Raw genomic sequence first — 25,562 nt, 5'->3', positions numbered from 1 at the left:
GGTGTGTGGTCACGTATCATGTCTTCTGGGTGTGTGGTCATGTATCATGTCTTCTGGGTGTGTGGTCACGTATCATGTCTTCTGGGCGTGTGGTAATGTATCATGTCTTCTGGGTGTGTGGTCATGTATCATGTCTTCTGGGTGTGTGGTCATGTATCATGTCTTCTGAGGGTGTGGTCAGGTATCATGTCTTCTGGGTGTGTGGTCATGTATCATATCTTCCGGGTGTGTGGTCATGTATCATGTCTTCTGGGTGTGCGGTCATGTATCATATCTTCTGGGTGTGTGGTCATGTATCATGTCTTCTGGGTGTGTGGTCATGTATCATGTCTTCTGTGTGTGTGGTTATGTATCATATCTTCTGGGTGTGTGGTCATGTATCATGTCTTCTGGGTGTGTGGTCATGTATCATGTCTTCTGGGTGTGTGGTCATGTATCATGTCTTCTGGGTGTGTGGTCATGTATCATGTCTTCCAGGTGTGCGGTCATGTATCATGTCTTCCGGGTGTGTGGTCACGTATCATGTCTTCTGAGGGTGTGGTCACGTATCATGTCTTCTGGGTGTGTGGTCACGTATCATGTCTTCTGGGCGTGTGGTCATGTATCATGTCTTCCGGGTGTGTGGTCATGTATCATGTCTTCTGGGTGTGTGGTCATGTATCATATCTTCTGGGTGTGTGGTCATGTATCATGTGTTCTGAGGGTGTGGTCATGTATCATGTCTTCTGGGTGTGTGGTCATGTATCATGTCTTCTGGGTGTGCGGTCATGTATCATATCTTCCAGGTGTGTGGTCATGTATCAGGTCTTCTGGGTGTGTGGTCACGTATCATGTCTTCTGGGTGTATGGTCGGGTATCATGTCTTCTGGGTGTGTGGTCATGTATCATGTCTTCCGGGCGTGTGGTCATGTATCATGTCTTCCGGGTGTGTGGTCATGTATCATGTCTTCTAGGTGTGTGGTCATGTATCATGTCTTCTGGGTGTGTGGTCACTTATTATGTCTTCTGGGTGTGTGGTCCCGTATCATGTATTCTGGGTGTGTGGTCATGTATCATGTCTTCTAGGTGTGTGGTCATGTATCATGTCTTCTGGGTGTGTGGTCATGTATCATGTCTTCTGGGTGTGTGGTCACGTATCATGTCTTCTGGGTGTGTGGTCACATATTATGTCTTCTGGGTGTGTGGTCATGTATCATATCTTCCGGGTGTGTGGTCATGTATCATGTCTTCTGGGTGTGCGGTCATGTATCATGTCTTCTGGGCGTGTGGTCATGTATCATGTCTTCCGGGTGTGTGGTCACGTATCATGTCTTCTGGGTGTGTGGTCATGTATCATGTCTTCTGGGTGTGCGGTCATGTATCATGTCTTCTGGGTGTGTGGTCATGTATCATGTCTTCTGGGTGTGCGGTCATGTATCATGTCTTCTGGGTGTGTGGTCACGTATCATATCTTCTGGCTGTGCGGTCTTTTATCATGTCTTCTGGGTGTGTGGTCATGTATCATGTCTTCTGGGTGTGTGGTCATGTATCATGTCTTCTGGGTGTGTGGTCATGTATCATGTCTTCTGGGTGTGTGGTCATGTATCATGTCTTCTGGGTGTGTGGTCATGTATTATGTCTTCTGGGTGTGCGGTCAGGTATCATGTCTTCTGGGTGTGTGGTCATGCATCATGTCTTCTGGGTGTGTGGTCATGTATCATATCTTCCGGGTGTGTGGTCATGTATCATGTCTTCTGGGTGTGCGGTTATGTATCATGTCTTCTGGGTGTGTGGTCACGTATCATGTCTTCTGGGTGTGTGGTCACATATCATGTCTTCCGGGTGTGTGGTCATGTATCATGTCTTCTGGGTGTGTGGTCATGTATCATGTCTTCTGGGTGTGCGGTTATGTATCATGTCTTCCAGGTGTGTGGTCACGTATCAGGTCTTCTGGGTGTGTGGTCATGTATTATGTCTTCTGGGTGTGCGGTCACGTTTCATGTCTTCTGGGTGTGTGGTCACTTATTATGTCTTCTGGGTGTGTGGTCACGTATCATGTCTTCTGGGTGTGTGGTCACGTATCATGTCTTCTGGGTGTGCGGTTATGTATCATGTCTTCTGGGTGTGCGGTTATGTATCATGTCTTCTGGGTGTGTGGTCACGTATCATGTCTTCCAGGTGTGTGGTCATGTATCATATCTTCTGGGTGTGCGGTCACGTATCATGTCTTCTGGGTGTGCGGTTATGTATCATGTCTTCTGGGTGTGTGGTCACGTATCATGTCTTCTGGGTGTGCGGTCACGTTTCATGCCTTCTGGGTGAGCGGTCACATGTCAGGTCTTCCAGTGGTCCGGCACATCTCTTGTGTTACATCGTGGTGTTGTTGTTATAGTTGACAATTTGCTGTCACGTGTGCTGCCTCTTATGTCGGTATTCGCGGCGCGCACTGGTTGTTACGTTCCCTCACTTATAACAATTCCTTCGGGACCAGACGATGGCAGAGAAAGAAACAACCAGGTTCATTTGCTCGACTCCATTAAAAAACAATAGGAAAATCCCTGGATAAGTAAAATAATGTGGAACACGTGGAGGGGCGATATCCAGAGCGCGAGTCACGGAAATGTCAGCCATAATTACCAACTAATAGATCTCGGCAATAATCCCACAATTGTTGTGCTGGGAAAGAAGCCAATGTAATTGAATTTGGCTGGAAAATTTATTGTGAAGTGAGGAATGGAGAGCGAGAAGCGGTAATAATGGAGGCCGCTGTCTCTCCTGACGTCTCTTATTGATGGCTCCTCCACTCCCGGCCTCTGTATTAACCAACAACTTACTTGATCAATGGGTCTATTGAGTTTACGTTCGCTTCCCACTTGGCTGCGTTCTCTCCAGAATATTGTTGTGTTAATCGCTCCTCGGTGACAGGTGTAACATGTCTCGCTCTTCGCGATCATCGATTGGGGGGTCTACCTCTCATTGACTTGTACATGATGACGATGGTCCAGTCTATTAGGAGGAGAACCTCAAGGATTAGTATTCAGAAGCCATTAAGAAGGAGTCACCATCCATATGAATAGTAATAGTGGTCCTTGTAATAGTAAGGGTGGTGGTCCCTGTATTAATAATTGTGTAGAGGAGTGGTTACTATACCAACCAATCAGATTCCAGCTTCTAGTTTTAAAATTGCCTCTGTCAAATGAAAGCTGGGCTCTGATTGGTTGCTATGGGTGACTGCTTTGCTGCATCTTCCCCATTCCTCCTCCTGGTAGTCCTATCTTCTCTTGGGGTCTTCTCATTGTAGTACCGAAGACCTCCACAGCGGTCCTCTGTAGTCCGCTCCACCAAGCAATAAGCTGTCACTTCCCCTAACAGCATAACCTCAGACATGTTTCTGCCCGGCTCCTGTCTATTAGTTTGTTTGGGGCAGTTACCATGCATCTGCTTCACAGCTGATCTATTGCTCTGGATCAGCACTGCAAAGTGTAGAGTGGGGATCCCATTGGTTAGCGTCTCTTTATGAGTCCCTGACTTGTGCAGCGCTGTGCAGATTATAGTGTGGATCCCAAAAGTGCATAAATCGATCGATCGATCGGTCGTAGCAGGACGGAATTCTGTTACAGAACCTATTTCCAAATATTTAGATTGGGTGCTCCGCCCACTCCTCTCTACTATTCCTGAAGGATACGAAGGAATTGCTGAATATCTTGGAGATGTTTCCCTGGGACCCGAGAGCCTGTACACCAGAGTCCCTCAGGATGCGGATGTGCAGGCAGTTCGACATCGATTGCTCAAAGCGGGTTCACATGATGCGGTTTTTATAGACTATATTTCAGATTTACTTCAGGTTGTTTTATCCCATAACGCATTTCAGGTCGCTGGCAGCGGGCTGGAGCAGCGATGGGAACTCCGGTAGCTCCGACTTTTTCAAACATTTTTTCGGCGGAATTGGAAGATGAAAAGGTTTTCAATGTGAACAACCCCTTTGCAGCCTATATATCTCTTTTTTTGAGATATATAGACGATATTTTGATAGTCTGGTCAGGTGATGAATTGTGTTTTTTACAATTTCTAGAATATATGAATAACAACTCTCACAATATGCATTTCACTCATGTATTTGGAGGTCAGAAATTGGAATTCCTTGGGGGAGGGGTTTTGGGGTAGTGTGTTAGTGTTTTTAACTTTTTTTACACATTTGAAGTCCCTTTGGGGGACTTTTACATACACTAGTGTGATTACACACACTGATCATTGCTATGCCAAAGGCCTGGCATTGATCAGTGTTATCGGCGATCTGCTCATTGAGCCTGCCTGTGCAGGCTTAGTGCAGCAGATCGCTGATTGGACCGCACGGAGGCAGGTGAGGGACCTCCGGCGGTCCGTTTTACCAATCGGGACCCCCGCAGTCACACTGCGGGGGTCCCGATCGGTAAGTGACAGGGGACTCCCCCTGTCACTTACACTTAAACGCCGCGGTCGCTGCAGCATGTCATTACCGGTGAGGTCCCGGCTGCTGATTGCAGCCGGCCCCCACCTGCTACGAAGCGCGCTCCGCTCCGGAGCACGCTTCATAGCGGGAGAACCACCCAGGACGTATAGTTACGCTCTAGGTCGTCTGGTCGTCAGACTTCCATGGCGTAACTATACGCCCTGGGTCGTCTAAGGGTTAAACAAAAACTGGCATATTCTGCAGAAAGATGATATATTGAACCAGTTCACACAAGGGCGACCCTTGGTAACGTTTAACAGGTGCACGAATCTACGTGATCAGTTAGTTCGGGGACGAATAGAGAAAGAAAAAACGCGCAGTGTGAACTGGCTCAGTAAAGAACCTTTGTCAGGGAATCCCAAATGCGGACATTGCAATTATTGTGCTTATCTACATAATGTGAAATGGGAACGTTTAGGGGGTTCAGAAATCAAAGTAAAAGGTTTTATCACATGTAGAACACCCTATGCAGTATATGCAATAATATGTGGTTGTGTTTTTTTCTATATCGGGAAAACGATTAGACCCATGTGCAAAAGATTTGTGGAGCATCAAAGATCGGTCAGAACAGGCAAGGGTCGGCCACGTCTTATAAATCATATGAGAACAGAACACTCAGGTGACACATCACAAATGAAATTTATGGGGCTGTACCATCAGGACACGCAGGTGACCAACAGAATTTGTTGTTACGAAAAGAAATGGAACTGATTCTAAAGACAGAAGCCTTGGGTCCACTAGGCTTAAATGAAGGATCTGATCTAAATATAGTTGCATAATAATATTATTGAATGATTCTATTTACTGTAATGCTTTCCTAGAGATTTGCAATCATATTTGCATGATTTTGTATATAGGTTTTAGTCTTCACATATGGTTTTCCTGTTTTTGGGTGTATGTATCTTTAAGAGGTTTCTGTTAAAAGACCAGGTGAAGGATATGACGTATAGGCTATGACAAAGCGCGTTTGTGCGTGAAACGATCGTCGCCTCTCTGTGCACCATCTCTTTATTGTATGGCTGAATAAATAACAATTTTGGATGGCAAACGAGTGCCGCACTACTTTCTACTTCAATATTGCCATTTCAAGGACTTTATTTTGTTGGTTGCTGAGCACCGTGGATCCGAGTATTGCGTCCAGGTGAGCTAGATCCGGTTGTTTTCCTCTGTTGGTGGTGAGGCAGTGCCGTGTCTCCATATAGTTTTCAATTGCAATACAGATTATAGTGTGTTGTGAGTATTCCCTATGTTGCTCTAGTCCTTTATTCTAGCTTTGTTAGTTCCCGATTCTTCATTTTGCTTGTCTTGTCTTTTGGTTGTCTTTACATTTTGGTGCCTGTTTGTTATTCTGTTGGGGTTAGTTTGTAATTCAGGGTTAGCATAGGGACATATGTAGGGACAGCAGGGTTTAGTGTTAGGGTTCAGGGACAGATCTAGGGAATGACTAGGGATTGCTTGCTACGTGGGTTTTTATAGTTGTTTTATTCACTATTATTTCTTTTATCTTCCATTCCTCATTGTTCTCTCCTAATAGTGAGTTACTATTCTTGCTCTTGTTACCTACCATTGTTGTGATGTGTTTTGTATGTTTTTCCGGTGCCCCTCTGGTGGTTACAATGTTCAGCCCTGCTGTAAGTCCTGGGGGTATCTTAGTGCTGATGCTCAGGACTGCTATAGCTGTAGCCCAGGTGGGTGGAGGCCATTGGCGTGCATTGTGCTGTTTTAGACAGGTCCTCTTGCATTGCTTGTGATGTGTCTTACATGTCTACGGAGCCACATCCAGTAATACGCCGGATGGAGGATTTGCACCGGTTTTAATCCTGGTTTTGTTGTTCTCAGCTCGGTACGGCTCTGGCATTACCGTCCTTCTCTATTCTACAGATATTAGAGACTGGCTGGTATAATGGAGCCGCGTCCGGTGATACGATGGATGGAGGATTTGCGCCGTTTTTTATCGTTTTTTTCTTCTCAGATCGGTACGGCTCAGGCATTACCGTCCTTCTCTATTCTACAGATATTAGAGACTGGCTGGTATAATGGAGCCGCGTCCGGTGATACGCCAGATGGAGGATTTGCGCTGGTTTTTATCGTTTTTTTCTTCTCAGCTCGGTACGGCTCAGGCATTACCTTCCTTCTCTATTCCGCAGTTATTAGATACTGGCTTGTATAATGGATCCGCATCCGGTGATACGCCGGATGGAAGGTTTGCACCGGTTTCGATACCGTTTTTTTTTCTTCTCAGCTCGGTACGGCTCAGGCATTACCTTCCTTCTCTATTCTACAGATATTAGAGACTGGCTGGTATAATGGAGCCGCGTCCTGTAATATGCCGGATGGAAGGTTTGCACCGGTTTCGATCCCGTTTTTTTTTTCTTCTCAGCTCGGTACGGCTCAGGCATTACCTTCCTTCTCTATTCTACAGATATTAGAGACTGGCTGGTATAATGGAGCCGCGTCCGGTGATACGATGGATGGAGGATTTGCGCCGGTTTTTATCGTTTTTTTCTTCTCAGCTCGGTACGGCTCAGGCATTACCTTCCTTCTCTATTCTACAGATATTAGAGACTGGCTGGTATAATGGAGCTGGCCCTAATGCTTTGTGTGGGTGATTTGCATGCAATTACCTTATATCACAATATGTAGCATTCAGCGCCAGCGTAATTACAGTAATCAGACCTAATTGTGTGGCGGGACGTGCGCGGCCGTCCTTCATTCCCGCTAATTGAAGCTACAATAAAAGCCACTTCTTGAGGCGCAGAACACAGACCTGGCTGATTACAGAGCGGTACATGTAATTACACAGTATACCCCCAGAATTTATTGGATGAGATTATGGAGAGAATGGCGCTCGGCGAGGACGTGTGGCGGCTGGCTGCTCTATAACCCGCCGCCTGGTATCAGCCGCGCAGCAATTCATCGGACGGAGCCATAAAAACAGGTCAGTAAAGAGGAAGACAATGGCGACTATAAAACAAAAGCAATTACTATTCTGCATGGGATTTCCGTTCAGTGGTGACAGGATGCAGGGAATGTGCTGCTCCGCCCAGGCAGGATGGAGGCAGCTTAAAGTGGGGCCCTGCCTGCAATGCTTCACTATGATATACGGCTATCGTCTATAGGTGTCTAGTATCATTATATCAATAACCCGATACTAGCATAGGGGCTCATCCTGCAACAAGGATATAATCCAACATGGGTTACTGGGTCCCTGCTCATAGTATTTGTACTGGATTACAGATCAACTCCATTGAAGTGAATGGGGTTGAACTGCAAATTCCACATCCAACCAGTGTGGCGCTACTGTTCAAGGAAAAAAGCAGACATGTTTCTCTATTACAGGACAATCCCTGTAATAATGGCTGTGTAAGTGTTGTACAATAAGTCATCTAGTACTTATCAGCTGCTGTATGTCCTGCAGGAAGTGGTGTATTCTCTCCAGTCTGACACAGTGCTCTCTGCTGCCACCTCTGTCCATGTCAGGAACTGTCCAGAGCAGGAGAGGTTTTCTATGGGGATTTGCTGCTGCTCTGGACAGTTCCTGGCATGGACAGAGGTGGCAGCAGAGAGCACTGTCAGACTGGAGAGAGTACACCACTTCCTGCAGGACATACAACAGCTGATAAGCACTGGAAGACTGGAGATTTTTTTAAGTAAATAAAAAATTTTTGGCACCCGATGATTTAAAATAAAAACATTTTTGGTGAACTCCCCCTTTAAGAAACACTGTAAGGCTTTATAGCTATGAAGAAGGCGCTGCACAAGAAACTGGCTTACTCCTAATATTGGGCGATAAGACTACATTCACACGCTGGTGCACGGACAGTGTGCTGCGGACCGGACCTCCGAACCCTCGGCATCATCATCCATTATGATGTAACTCTTGTGCAGGTGGATGGACCAAATCTACAGAACATGAGAATGTGGAGTAAGATGGTGATAACTCCAGAAGGGGCAGGAGCCGTGTATAGTGGCCGTCTCCGTCGCTGTGCTCCCTCCTGGCCTCCTCCTCTCTGTGCTGAGAGGGTTTGTGGCAGACAAACTCCTGTGTTAGCCGCCATCACTTATTCATGAGGCATCCGGGATCTGCTGCCTTTCTTGGTAATGTTCTCCAGTTCAATATTTTATATGCAAATCTCGGAGGATTTCCATTACTGCTCTCCATTAAGTTTCTTGTTTTTCAGACGTCGGCCCCCAGAGAGAAGCAGAACACATTATTCATTTTGTGCTTCTTATCACTTTTGGTTTTTTTTGGGCAGCCAGTTAACAGCAGTACCCTGTGCCCAGCCGGACCCTGCCCTGTGACCCCAACCAGCAATGCCCGTCCGGACCCTGCCCTGTGACCCCAACCAGCAATGCCCGTCCGGACCCTGCCCTGTGACCCCAACCAGCAATGCCCGTCCAGACCCTGCCCTGTGACCCCAACCAGCAATGCCCGTCCGGACCCTGCCCTGTGACCCCAACCAGCAATGCCCGTCCGGACCCTGCCCTGTGACCCCAACCAGCAATGCCCGTCCGGACCCTGCCCTGTGACCCCAACCAGCAATGCCCGTCCGGACCCTGCCCTGTGACCCCAACCAGCAATGCCCGTCCGGACCTTGCCCTGTGACCCCCAACCAGCAATGCCCGTCCGGACCCTGCCCTGTGACCCCCAACCAGCAATGCCCGTCCGGACCCTGCCCTGTGACCCCAACCAGCAATGCCCGTCCGGACCCTGCCCTGTGACCCCAACCAGCAATGCCCGTCCGGACCCTGCCCTGTGACCCCAACCAGCAATGCCCGTCCGGACCCTGCCCTGTGACCCCAACCAGCAATGCCCGTCCGGACCCTGCCCTGTGACCCCAACCAGCAATGCCCGTCCGGACCCTGCCCTGTGACCCCCAACCAGCAATGCCCGTCCGGACCCTGCCCTGTGACCCCCAACCAGCAATGCCCGTCCGGACCCTGCCCTGTGACCCCCAACCAGCAATGCCCGTCCGGACCCTGCCCTGTGACCCCCAACCAGCAATGCCCGTCCGGACCCTGCCCTGTGACCCCCAACCAGCAGTGATTACAGCAGTGGATCCAGATCTCTATAGAGAAACATGGCCGGTCAGATGGATCCAGATCTCTATAGAGAAACATGGCCGGTCAGATGGATCCAGATCTCTATAGAGAAACATGGCCGGTCAGATGGATCCAGATCTCTGTGGAGAAACATGGCCGGTCAGATGGATCCAGATCTCTATAGAGAAACATGGCCGGTCAGATGGATCCAGATCTTTATAGAGAAACATGGCTGGTCAGATGGATCCAGATCTCTATAGAGAAACATGGCCGGTCAGATGGATCCAGATCTCTATAGAGAAACATGGCCGGTCAGATGGATCCAGATCTCTATAGAGAAACATGGCCGGTCAGATGGATCCAGATCTCTGTGGAGAAACATGGCCGGTCAGATGGATCCAGGTCTCTGTGGAGAAACATGGCCGGTCAGATGGATCCAGGTCTCTATAGAGAAACATGGCCGGTCAGATGGATCCAGGTCTCTGTGGAGAAACATGGCCTGTCAGATGGATCCAGATCTCTATAGAGAAACATGGCCGGTCAGATGGATCCAGATCTCTGTGGCTCCATGGTGATAATGGACTAAGAGCTGCAGTTATTAAGCCCCAAGGTCTCTTACTGTACAACCACCTGTCAGAATATTGTTATAACAATTACCAGGCGTAGGTCATTCCCAATCGTGGACATCAAAATGATCATGAATGTTTCTGGAATCCTCCCATAACACTGATCTATTACAGCGCGAGCCGTGGATTAAGAGACTTCCTGCAGTGGAGACGACTCCTGTATTTTATTAATGTCACGTCATAACATTTTATAAATTGACCTTTTTTATTCCATTATGATATTTCAGGGCTGTAAATTTGAGAAACTGCAGGGCAGCGGGTGACTCTGCGCCGTCATCCTACAGACAATGATGTCTTCAGGCTCCTCGAATGAACCGAACCTCAGACGCACCAAAAACACCAGCGTTCATTCCTTGTGTTACTTTAATCCGCTGCAGTTTTAGACTGTCTAGTGTAACTTTACTCTTCAGCGAAGTTCTCCTCAGGTTTGGCCTCTAGGTTCGCTGTATACTGTGGTGTACTTGTGCTGGGCCCATTCACTTACATGGACCGTCTGTTGTCTACTATTGACTTTTTTTGTATGCTTTTATTTATATTCACTTTGTATATGCAATATGGACTAAATGTCATCGCTGGTGTAGACTATGTCCAGTCTTTTATCATTATTGCGTACATCGCAGAGAAGCCACAGGTTCTTACCTTCTCCGTTGCGTACACCAGGGGAAGCCGCAAGGCGGAAAGGAGGTGTGGCCTCATCCCGGATTTACCATGAAAGACACCTGTTAGCCAGCGCACGTCATGGCAGAAATCTACACCTGCTCAAGAGTGAATTATTACAAAACTATGTGACAGAGGTGTTATAATAGCGCATTAAATGTATCGCGATATACCATGTACCATATACGAACCATATACCATACACAAACCATATACCATACACAAACCATGTACCATACAGGAACCATATACCATACACAAACCATATACCATACACAAACCATATACCATACAGGAACCATATACCATACACGAACCATATACCATACACAAACCATATACCATACACAACCCATGTACCATACACAAACCATATACCATACACAAACCATATACCATACACAAACCATGTACCATACACAAACCATATACCATACAGGAACCATATACCATACACAAACCATATACCATACACAAACCATGTACCATAAGGAACCATATACCATACACAAACCATATACCATACACAAACCATATACCATACACAAACCATATACCATACACAAACCATGTACCATACAGGAACCATATACCATACAGGAACCATATACCATACACAAACCATATACCATACACAAACCATGTACCATACAGGAACCATATACCATACACAAACCATGTACCATACAGGAACCATATACCATACACAAACCATATACCATATACGAACCATATACCATACACAAACCATGTACCATACAGGAACCATATACCATACACAAACCATAAACCATATACGAACCATATACCATACAGGAACCATATACCATACAGGAACCATATACCATACACAAACCATGGACCATACACAAACAATATACCATACACAAACCATATACCATACACGAACCATATACCATACACAAACCATATACCATACACAAACCATATACCATATACGAACCATATACCATACAGGAACCATATACCATACAGGAACCATATACCATACACAAACCATGTACCATACAGGAACCATATACCATACACAAACCATATACCATATACGAACCATATACCATACAGGAACCATATACCATACAGGAACCATATACCATACACAAACCATGTACCATACACAAACAATATACCATACACGAACCATGTACTATATACGAACCATATACCATATATGAACCATGTCCCATACACAAACCATATACCATACATGAACCATATACCATATACGAACCATATACCATCCAGGAACCATGTAACATATACGAACCATATACCATACAGGAACCATATACCATATACTAACCATATACCATACACAAACCATGTACCATATATGAACCATATACCATATACGAACCATATACCATACAGGAACCATATACCATATACGAACCATGTCCCATACACAAACCATATACCATACACGAACCATATACCATACACAAACCATATACCATACACGAACCATATACCATACACAAACCATATACCATACACGAACCATATACCATACACGAACCATGTCCCATACACAAACCATATACCATACACGAACCATGTCCCATACAGGAACCATATACCATACAGGAACCATATACCATACACAAACCATATACCATACACGAACCATATACCATACACAAACCATATACCATACACGAACCATATACCATACACAAACCATATACCATACACAAACCATATACCATACACGAACCATATACCATACACAAACCATATACCATACACGAACCATATACCATACACAAACCATATACCATACACGAACCATGTCCCATACACGCACCATATACTATACACAAGCAAGTGTCCAGCGGCACGGCTTTGTTCCGGTCCCGCGGTGCCATTCAAATCCGGCGTATGCTTACATCACTCGCTCCTGTGACTTCTGGCCTTCAATCACAGGAAATTTGAACAGCGCCGCAGGACCGGAACAGAGCCTCACCATGGGACACCTATCACCTGTGGTGAGTATATGCGCCATCGCGCAGCGGTAAGGGGGGGGGTTAATTTTCTGAACTGCTACTTTAACCTTGTTCGTGTGACATTGTGTAACCACCAGACAGCGGCCTGCTCACTACTACAGACCTGGGTGTATCTGTGACATTGTGTAACCACCAGACAGCGGCCTGCTCACTACTACAGACCTGGGTGTATCTCTGACATTGTATAACCACTAGACAGCGGCCTGCTCACTACTACAGACCTGGGTGTATCTGTGACATTGTGTAACCACCAGACAGCGGCCTGCTCACTACTACAGACCTGGGTGTATCTGTGACATTGTGTAACCACCAGGCAGCGGCCTGCTCACTACTACAGACCTGGGTGTATCTGTGACATTGTGTAACCACCAGACAGCGGCCTGCTCACTACTACAGACCTGGGTGTATCTCTGACATTGTGTAACCACCAGACAGCGGCCTGCTCACTACTACAGACCTGGGTGTATCTGTGACATTGTGTAACCACCAGACAGCGGCCTGCTCACTACTACAGACCTGGGTGTATCTGTGACATTGTGTAACCACCAGACAGCGGCCTGCTCACTACTACAGACCTGGGTGTATATGTGACATTGTGTAACCACTAGACAGCGGCCTGCTCACTACTACAGACCTGAGTGTATATGTGACATTGTGTACTGTAACCACCAGACAGCGGCCTGCTCACTACTACAGACCTGGGTGTATATGTGACATTGTGTAACCACCAGACAGCGGCCTGCTCACTACTACAGACCTGGGTGTATCTGTGACATTGTGTAACCACCAGACAGCGGCCTGCTCACTACTACAGACCTGGGTGTATATGTGACATTGTGTAACCACCAGACAGCGGCCTGCTCACTACTACAGACCTGGGTGTATCTGTGACATTGTGTAACCACCAGACAGCGGCCTGCTCACTACTACAGACCTGAGTGTATATGTGACATTGTGTAACCACCAGACAGCGGCCTGCTCACTACTACAGACCTGAGTGTATCTGTGACATTGTGTAACCACCAGACAGCGGCCTGCTCACTACTACAGACCTGGGTGTATATGTGACATTGTGTAACCACCAGACAGCGGCCTGCTCACTACTACAGACCTGGGTGTATCTCTGACATTGTGTAACCACCAGACAGCGGCCTGCTCACTACTACAGACCTGAGTGTATCTGTGACATTGTGTAACCACCAGACAGCGGCCTGCTCACTACTACAGACCTGGGTGTATCTGTGACATTGTGTAACCACCAGGCAGCGGCCTGCTCACTACTACAGACCTGGGTGTATCTGTGACATTGTGTAACCACCAGACAGCGGCCTGCTCACTACTACAGACCTGGGTGTATCTCTGACATTGTGTAACCACCAGACAGCGGCCTGCTCACTACTACAGACCTGGGTGTATATGTGACATTGTGTAACCACCAGACAGCGGCCTGCTCACTACTACAGACCTGGGTGTATCTGTGACATTGTGTAACCACCAGGCTGCGGCCTGCTCACTACTACAGACCTGGGTGTATATGTGACATTGTGTAACCACCAGACAGCGGCCTGCTCACTACTACAGACCTGGGTGTATATGTGACATTGTGTAACCACCAGACAGCGGCCTGCTCACTACTACAGACCTGGGTGTATCTCTGACATTGTGTAACCACCAGACAGCGGCCTGCTCACTACTACAGACCTGGGTGTATCTGTGACATTGTGTAACCACCAGACAGCGGCCTGCTCACTACTACAGACCTGGGTGTATCTGTGACATTGTGTAACCACCAGACAGCGGCCTGCTCACTACTACAGACCTGGGTGTATATGTGACATTGTGTAACCACCAGACAGCGGCCTGCTCACTACTACAGACCTGGGTGTATATGTGACATTGTGTAACCACCAGACAGCGGCCTGCTCACTACTACAGACCTGGGTGTATATGTGACATTGTGTAACCACCAGACAGCGGCCTGCTTACTACTACAGACCTGGGTGTATATGTGACATTGTGTAACCACCAGACAGCGGCCTGCTCACTACTACAGACCTGGGTGTATATGTGACATTGTGTAACCACCAGACAGCGGCCTGCTCACTACTACAGACCTGGGTGTATATGTGACATTGTGTAACCACCAGGCTGCGGCCTGCTCACTACTACAGACCTGAGTGTATATGTGACATTGTGTAACCACCAGACAGCGGCCTGCTCACTACTACAGGGTCTGGTGTGCAAATATGCACTTATAGCTACAGTAGATTGTAGCGCTCATATTTCCTCCCGCATTCATCCTAAATCTGGCATGGTGCGTCCGTTCCGCTAGGAGATGAGCCCGATCACCCCGCCTGCTGCAGCATCAGTCGCTCTCGGTGCAGCCGGTGTGAATAATTCAGCGTGGATCCAGAGTTTTAGTTTACGCTTATAGATCAAGCAGCAGAAAGCAGAACGGAGAAGTCTTCGCTTTCATTTCACCGCTGCTGCAGAGGCTCGTAAAACACGCCAAAGTACGCCGAGCCCTCGAAGGCTCCCGCCGCCACGGCTGAATATCATTTTCACATAAGCGCCATAACTTCCCGAGCCCTCCGCAATCTCCATGATGGATTCTGTTTACCGTTGTCGACAAAATGTTTAAAAAGGATTTTATTCCTTTTTCTGAAAATGATTCATTCCCTTGAATTCAGGAGAGAAGATGGAGCGCACAGCCACAGGCAGCCGGACGTACTCCAGCGAGGCGGACAGCATGGGAATGTGACCACCCATCATCATAATATACTGAACCATACATGCACGTGTCAGCCGGACGTACTCCAGCGAGAGGGGCAGCAAAGGCATGTGACCACCCATCATCATAATATACTGAACCATACATGCACGTGTCAGCCGGACGTACTCCAGCGAGAGGGGCAGCAGGGGAATGTGACCACCCATCATCATAATATACTGAACCGTACATAGACGTGTCAGCCGGACGTACTCCAGCGAGGCGGACAGCATGGGAATGTGACCACCCATCATCATAATATACTGAACCGTACATAGACGTGTCAGCCGGACGTACTCCAGCGAGAGGGGCAGCAGGGGAATGTGACCACCCATCATCATAATATAATGAACCATACATGCACGTGTCAGCCGGACGTACTCCAGCGAGGCGGACAGCATGGGAATGTGACCACCCATTATCATAATATACTGAACCATACATGCACGTGTCAGCCGGACGTACTCCAGCGAGGCGGACAGCAGAAGCATGTGACCACCCATCATCATAATATACTGAACCATACATACACGTGTCAGCCGGACGTACTCCAGCGAGGCGGACAGCAGAAGCATGTGACCACCCATCATCATAATATACTGAACCATACATACACGTGTCAGCCGGACGTACTCCAGCGAGGCGGACAGCAAGGGCATGTGACCCCCCATCATCATAATATACTGAACCATACATACACGTGTCAGCCGGACGTACTCCAGCGAGGCGGACAGCATGGGAATGTGACCACCTATCATCATAATATACTGAACCGTACATACACATGTCAGCCAGACGTACTCCAGCGAGAGGGGCAGCAGGGGAATGTGACCACCCATTATCATAATATACTCAACCATACATGCACGTGTCAGCCGGACGTACTCCAGCGAGAGGGGCAGCAGGGGAATGTGACCACCCATCATCATAATATACTGAACCATACATGCACGTGTCAGCCGGACGTACTCCAGCGAGAGGGGCAGCAGGGGAATGTGACCACCCATCATCATAATATAATGAACCATACATGCACGTGTCAGCCGGACGTACTCCAGCGAGGCGGACAGCAGGGACATGTGACCACCTATCACCATAATATACTGAACCATACATACACGTGTCAGCCGGACGTACTCCAGCGAGAGGGGCAGCAGGGGCATGTGACCACCCATCCCCATAATATACTGAACCATACATACACGTGTCAGCCGGACGTACTCCAGCGAGAGGGGCAGCAGGGGCATGTGACCACCTATCACCATAATATACTGAACCATACATACACTTGTCAGCTGGAAGTACTGCACATCCCAGGGGACGTCCTAGATTCTGTCTGAATGTGCAAATAGATCTTCTGCTATACTGATCCATACATGTGGTTTATTCAGGCCTATCTCAGGGGTCATTAGTAAGATCTGCCCCCAATGACCTTCCTTCAGCCACCATCGGCCATCCCATCCCCATTTAACTCTTGAGATTTCTGAGGATTGGAAGATCTTCCCCATACGACTCCTACAACTTTATACTTGTTATTGGTCTCGTCCCCATCGGTCTCCAATACAACCCGACCCCATCCAGCCATACAGGCAGCAGCCCACTATCTGGGGACTGGTGGACTAAGTTATGGAGTATAAACTCCAGTATGACCACAGGTGATGGGAGCCCATTATCAGGTACCTGGGGGGCCCAGGCGGTCATGGGGCATCCAAAACAGTCCCTCACCACCTCTCCATACAGTCCCTCACCACCTCTCCATACAATCACACCTCTCCTCTCCATACAGTCACACGTCACCTCTCCATACAGTCACACCTCATCTCTCCACAGAGTCCATCGTCACCTCTCTATACAGTCCCTCACCACCTCTCCATACAGTCACACCTCATCTCTCCATACAGTCACACCTCATCTCTCCACACAGTCCCTCACCACCTCTCCATACAATCACATCTCTCCTCTCCATACAGTCCCTCACCACCTCTCCATACAATCACACCTCTCCTCTCCATACAGTCCCTCGTCACCTCTCCTCTCCATACAGTCCCTCGTCACCTCTCCTCTCCATACAGTCACACCTCTCCTCTCCATACAGTCACACCTCTCCTCTCCATACAGTCCCTCACCACCTCTCCATACAATCACACCTCATCTCTCAATACAGTCCATCATCACCTCTCACATCACACCTCACCGACAGTCCCTCACCACCTCTCCATACAGTCCATCGTCACCTCTTCATACAGTCACACATCACCTCTCCATACAGTCCCTTGTCACCTCTCTATACAGTCTCTCATCACCTCTCCATACAGTCACACCTCACCTCTCCATACAGTCACACCTCACCTCTCCATGCAGTCCCTCGTCACCTCTCCATACAGTCACACCTCACCTCTCCAAACAGTCCCTCACCACCTCTCCATACAGTCCATCGTCACCTCTCTATACAGTCACACATCACCTCTCCATACAGTCCCTCATCACCTCTCCATACAGTCACACCTTACCCCTCCATACAGTCCCTCACCACCTCTTCATACAGTCACACATCACCTCTCCATACAGTCCCTCATCACCTCTCCATACAGTCACACCTTACCCCTCCATACAGTCCCTCACCACCTCTTCATACAGTCACACATCACCTCTCCATACAGTCCCTTGTCACCTCTCTATACAGTCTCTCATCACCTCTCCATACAGTCACACCTCACCTCTCCATACAGTCCCTTGTCACCTCTCTATACAGTCTCTCATCACCTCTCCATACAGTCACACCTGACCTCTCCATACAGTCACACCTCACCTCTCCATACAGTCCCTCACCACCTCTCCATACAATCACACCTCTCCTCTCCATACAGTCCATCGTCACCTCTTCATACAGTCACACATCACCTCTCCATACAGTCACACCTCACCGACAGTCCCTCACCACCTCTCCATACAGTCAAACCTCACCTCCTCTCCATACTATCACACATCACCTCTCCATACAGTCCCTCACCACCTCTCCATACAGTCACACCTCACCTCTCCATACAGTCACACCTCACCTCTCTATACAGTCTCTCATCACCTCTCCATACAGTCACACCTCACCTCTCCATACAGTCCCTCATTACCTTTCCATACAGTCCCTCACCACCTCTCCATACAGTCCCTCACCACCTCTCCATACAGTCCCTCACCACCTCTCCATACAGTCACACCTCTCCTTTCCATACAGTCACCTCCACCTCTCCATACAATCACACCTCTCCTCTCCATACAGTCACATGTCACCTCTCCATACAGTCACACCTCATCTCTCCACAGAGTCCATCGTCACCTCTCTATACAGTCCCTCACCACCTCTCCATACAGTCACACCTCATCTCTCCATACAGTCACACCTCATCTCTCCACACAGTCCCTCACCACCTCTCCATACAATCACACCTCTCCTCTCCATACAGTCCCTCGTCACCTCTCCTCTCCATACAGTCCCTCGTCACCTCTCCTCTCCATACAGTCACACCTCTCCTCTCCATACAGTCACACCTCTCCTCTCCATACAGTCCCTCACCACCTCTCCACACAGTCCCTCATCACCTCTCCATACAATCACACCTCATCTCTCAATACAGTCCATTATCACCTCTCACATCACACCTCACCGACAGTCCCTCACCACCTCTCCATACAGTCCCTTGTCACCTCTCTATACAGTCTCTCATCACCTCTCCATACAGTCCCTTGTCACCTCTCTATACAGTCTCTCATCACCTCTCCATACAGTCACACCTCACCTCTCCATACAGTGACACCTCACCTCTCCATACAGTCACACCTCACCTCTCTATACAGTCCCTCGTCACCTCTCCATACAGTCCCTCGTCACCTCTCCATACAGTCCCTCGTCACCTCTCCATACAGTCACACCTCACCTCTCCAAACAGTCCCTCACCACCTCTCTATACAGTCCATCGTCACCTCTCTATACAGTCACACATCACCTCTCCATACAGTCCCTTGTCACCTCTCTATACAGTCTCTCATCACCTCTCCATACAGTCACACCTCAACTCTCCAAACAGTCCCTTGTCACCTCTCTATACAGTCACTCATCACCTCTCCATACAGTCCCTCGTCACCTCTCTATACAGTCCCTCATCACCTCTCCATACAGTCACACCTTACCCCTCCATACAGTCCCTCACCACCTCTCCATACAGTCACACCTCTCCTCTCTATACAGTCCATCGTCACCTCTTCATACAGTCACACATCACCTCTCCATACAGTCCCTTGTCACCTCTCTATACAGTCTCTCATCACCTCTCCATACAGTCACACCTCACCTCTCCATACAGTCTCTTGTCACCTCTCTATACAGTCTCTCATCACCTCTCCATACAGTCCCTCACCACCTCTCTATACAGTCCATCGTCACCTCTCTATACAGTCACACATCACCTCTCCATACAGTCCCTTGTCACCTCTCTATACAGTCTCTCATCACCTCTCCATACAGTCACACCTGACCTCTCCATACAGTCACACCTCACCTCTCCATACAGTCCCTCACCACCTCTCCATACAATCACACCTCTCCTCTCCATACAGTCCATCGTCACCTCTTCATACAGTCACACATCACCTCTCCATACAGTCACACCTCACCGACAGTCCCTCACCACCTCTCCATACAGTCAAACCTCACCTCCTCTCCATACTATCACACATCACCTCTCCATACAGTCCATCGTCACCTCTTCATACAGTCACACCTCACCTCTCCATACAGTCCCTCACCACCTCTCCATACAGTCACCTCCACCTCTCCATACAGTCACACCTCACCTCTCCATACAGTCACCTCCACCTACACCTCCACCTTTCTCCCTCCCTGACCCCCTCAGCAGTGGAGGCCCCTACAGCTCTAGGTGTGTATCACAGGTATCACGTTGGGTATCTAAGGCTGGGCCCCTCTCTATAACCTCATTGTGCGCTCTCTATATATTTGTCGCCTTCTTCCTGGTTCTCTTGTTTTCATAACAAAGTCATTATCCGTCGTCTTGGAGCGATCTTTAGACGTTCATTATAAGAAGTGACTGTACAAGACGAGACTTGTGGGCGTCCCCTGGGGGATCTGCCGGAGCAGGTGGAGCGGGATGTCGTCTGCCGACTGTCATGTATATCCTTATATATGGGGGTATATATATATATATATGCACCCCCTCATCTCATGGTCCACAGAGCACAGGTCACTGCCCCCTACACTAGCGTCACCTCATGTACGGAGCAGGCGGGATGGTATACATGGCCCTATAGCTATATACTACAGTATACACCGCATCTCATCCCTGCAGTCTGTACGGAGCAGGCGGGATGGTATACATGGCCCTATAGCTATATACTACAGTATACACCGCATCTCATCCCTGCAGTCTGTACGGAGCAGGCGGGGTGGTATATAGCCCTATAGCTATATACTACAGTATACACCGCATCTCATCCCTGCAGTCTGTACGGAGCAGGCGGGGTGGTATATAGCCCTATAGCTATATACTACAGTATACACCGCATCTCATCCCTGCAGTCTGTACGGAGCAGGCGGGGTGGTACACAGCCCTATAGCTATATACTACAGTATACACCGCATCTCATCCCTGCAGTCTGTACGGAGCAGGCGGGATGGTATACATGGCCCTATAGCTATATACTACAGTATACACCGTATCTCATCCCTGCAGTCTGTACGGAGCAGGCAGGATGGTATACAGCCCTATAGCTATATACTACAGTATACACCGCATCTCATCCCTGCAGTCTGTACGGAGCAGGCGGGGTGGTATATAGCCCTATAGCTATATACTACAGTATACACCGCATCTCATCCCTGCAGTCTGTACGGAGCAGGCGGGGTGGTATATAGCCCTATAGCTATATACTACAGTATACACCGCATCTCATCCCTGCAGTCTGTACGGAGCAGGCGGGGTGGTATATAGCCCTATAGCTATATACTACAGTATACACCGCATCTCATCCCTGCAGTCTGTGCGGAGCAGGCGGGGTGGTATACAGTCCTATAGCTATATACTACAGTATACACCGCATCTCATCCCTGCAGTCTGTACGGAGCAGGCGGGGTGGTATACAGTCCTATAGCTATATACTACAGTATACACCGCATCTCATCCCTGCAGTCTGTACGGAGCAGGCGGGGTGGTATATAGCCCTATAGCTATATACTACAGTATACACCGCATCTCATCCCTGCAGTCTGTACGGAGCAGGCAGGATGGTATACATGATGTTATAGCTATATACTACAGTATACACAGCAGCCGCATCTCATCCCTTCAGTCTGTACGGAGCAGGCGGGATGGTATACATGGCCCTATAGCTATATACTACAGTATACACAGCAGCCGCATCTCCACTGCTGGTCAGGAGTCTGTATGTATTACTAGGAGAAAGCTGCCCCCTGGTGTTCATACACAGTATATACAGTATGCATCACTCCGGCCTACATCTATGTAACACCTGGTGACCTGTAATAACATTATAATACATGTCATCAGATCTCAGGTCTGGATGACGTCACCTGCTCCACCTCACCAGCCGATAATACTCCCATCATGTCTATTATTAACAGTACAGCTCCCAGCCCGCAGAACAACTACAACTCCCAGCCCGCAGAACAACTACAACTCCCAGCCTGCAGAACAACTACAACTCCCAGCCTGCAGCACAACTACAGCTCCCAGCCCGCAGAACAACTACAACTCCCAGCCTGCAGAACAACTACAACTCCCAGCCTGCAGCACAAATACAGCTCCAAGCCTGCAGCACAACTACAACTCCCAGCCTGCAGAACAACTACAACTCCCAGCCTGCAGAACAACTACAACTCGCCGGCTGCAGCACAACTACAGCTCCCAGCCTGCAGCACAACTACAGCTCCAAGCCTGCAGCACAAATACAGCTCCCAGCCTGCAGCACAACTACAGCTCCCAGCCTGCAGCACAACTACAACTCCCAGCATGCCCTCAAAGCCTGCAGAACAACTACAGTTCCCAGCCTGCAGAACAACTACAACTCCCAGCATGCCCTCAAAGCCTGCAGAACAACTACAACTCTCAGCATACCCTCACAGCCTGCAGCAAAACTACAACTCCCAGACTGCAGCACAACTACAACTCCCAGACTGCAGCACAACTACAACTCCCAGACTGCAGCACAACTACAACTCCCAGCATGCCATGATAGCTGAAGACACAAATATTTCTATACCCAATCGTGTGTGTACAGTGAGCAGAAAGGGTTAATGACATGTTGTCCGCGGTGGCCGGGATGGGCCGCAGCTGCCTCTCTGGCTGCTCCTTCCCCTTTAATGAGCGGTGGACGAGGAATCGTCAGGAGAGGAATAAGTGCAGGAAGCTGTAATATAATATTGGATTGTGCTGATCACGTTGCAGGATTTCAGAAGAGAACGGGGAAGGGTCAGCGGGAACGCTCCGGCCTCCTCCCCGACTGAGAACACAATAATAGACGAGGTGAGACTGCAAGACAAGTGCCAGCATGCCCTGTGCTAGATGAGACTCCGTGCTAGATGAGGCCCCACGCTAGATGAGACCCTGTGCTAGATGAGGCCCCACGCTAGATGAGGCCCCGTGCTAGATGAGGCCCCGTGCTAGATGAGGCCCCGTGCTAGATGAGGCCCCGTGCTAGATGAGGCCCTGTGCTAGATGAGGCCCCTGTGCTAGATGAGGCCCTGTGCTAGATGAGGCCCCTGTGCTAGATGAGGCCCTGTGCTAGATGAGGCCCCACGCTAGATGAGACCCTGTGCTAGATGAGGCCCCACGCTAGATGAGACCCCGTGCTAGATGAGGCCCCTGCGCTAGATGAGGCCCCTGTGCTAGATGAGACCCCTGTGCTAGATGAGACCCCGTGCTAGATGAGACCCCGTGCTAGATGAGGCCCTGTGCTAGATGACGCCCCAAACTACATGAGGCCCTGTGCTAGATGAGGCCCCTGTGCTAGATGAGACTCCGTGCTAGATGAGGCCCTGTGCTAGATGAGGCCCCTGTGCTAGATGAGGCCCCTGCGCTAGATGAGGCCCCTGTGCTAGATGAGGCCCCGGGCTAGATGAAGCCCTGAGCTAGATGAGGCCCCGCAAGGAACAACCAAGCCAAGGAATGTCTCCAATTAAGGAAACCACCTAAGCAAGGTATCTATCCACAGACAGCTGTTTTGGGGGTTTTCCCCTCATCAGTGTGGAGTAGGTTTCTAGCTAGTAGGAGCAATGACTAGTAAGTGCATGCAAAAGGATGCTGGTTAACCTCAGGGAGATCAACCAAAACACCGCAGAGACACCATCATGTGTCTCAACGTCAGTGTATTCTAGAACATTGCCCCCTGGGCCAGAAACCTACTCCACACTGATGAGGGGCAAAAACCCCAAAACGGCTGTCTGTGGATGGATACCTTGCTTGGGTGGTTTCCTTGATTGAGATATTCCTTGGCTTGGTTGTTCCTTCCCAGAGGAAGGTCTGGCTAGTTCACTGACGTCGAGACACGTGATGGTGTCTCTGCAGTGTTCTTTTGCATATTTAATTTCCCAGGGGGCAATGTTCTAGAATACACTGACGTTAAGACACGTGATGGTGTCTCTGCTGTGTTTTGGTTGATCTCCCTGAGGTCAACCAGTGTCCTTTTGTAGGCTTGTAACTCCACTCAGTACTATGCAGTTATACTCTTCACTCGAGAGGACAAGTCTGAGATCCATCTGACCGGCCAAGTTTCTCTATAGAGATCTGGATCCATCTGACCGGCCATGTTTCCCTATAGAGATCTGGATCCATCTGACCGGCCATGTTTCTCTATAGAGATCTGGATCCATCTGACCGGCCATGTTTCTCTATAGAGATCTGGATCCATCTGACCGGCCATGTTTCTCTATAGAGATCTGAATCCATCTGACCGGCCATGTTTCTCTATAGAGATCTGGATCCATCTGACCAGCCATGTTTCTCTATAGAGATCTGGATCCATCTGACCGGCAATGTTTCTTCACAGAGATCTGGATCCATCTGTCTGGCCATGTTTCTCTATAGAGATCTGGATCCATCTGACCGTCCATGTTTCTCTGAAGAGATCTGGATCCTTCTGACCGGCCATGTTTTTCTATAGAGCTCGGGATCCATCTGACCGGCCATGTTTCTCTATAGAGATCTAGATCCATCTGACCGGCCATGTTTCTCTATAGAGATCTGGATCCATCTGACCGGCCATGTTTCTCTATAGAGATCTGCATCCATCTGACCGGCCATGTTTCTCTATAGAGATCTGCATCCATCTGACCGGCCATGTTTCTCTGTAGAGCTCTGGATCCATCTGACCGGTCATGTTTCTCTGTAGAGATCTGGATCCATCTGACCGGCCAAGTTTCTCTATAGAGATCTGGATCCATCTGACCGGCCATGTTTCTCTATAGAGATCTGGATCCATCTGACCGGCCATGTTTCCCTGTAGAGATCTGGATCCATCTGACCGGCCATGTTTCTCTACAGAGATCTGGATTCATTTGACCGGCCATGTTTCTCTATAGAGATCTGGATCCATCTGACCGGCCATGTTTCCCTGTAGAGATCTGGATCCATCTGACCGGTCATGTTTCTCTATATAGATCTGGATCCATCTGACCGGCCATGTTTCCCTATAGAGATCTAGATCCATCTGACCGACCATGTTTCTCTATAGAGATCTGGATCCATCTGACCGGCCATGTTTCCCTGTAGAGATCTGGATCCATCTGACCGGCCATGTTTCTCTACAGAGATCTGGATCTATCTGACCGGCCATGTTTCTCTACAGAGATCTGGATCCATCTGACCGGCCATGTTTCTCTATAGAGATCTGGATCCATCTGACCGGCCATGTTTCTCTATAGAGATCTGGATCCATCTGACCGGCCA

Source organism: Dendropsophus ebraccatus, chromosome 10, assembly GCF_027789765.1.
Source record: "Dendropsophus ebraccatus isolate aDenEbr1 chromosome 10, aDenEbr1.pat, whole genome shotgun sequence".
NCBI lineage: Eukaryota > Metazoa > Chordata > Amphibia > Anura > Hylidae > Dendropsophus > Dendropsophus ebraccatus.
This window is presented reverse-complemented; position numbering follows the sequence as displayed.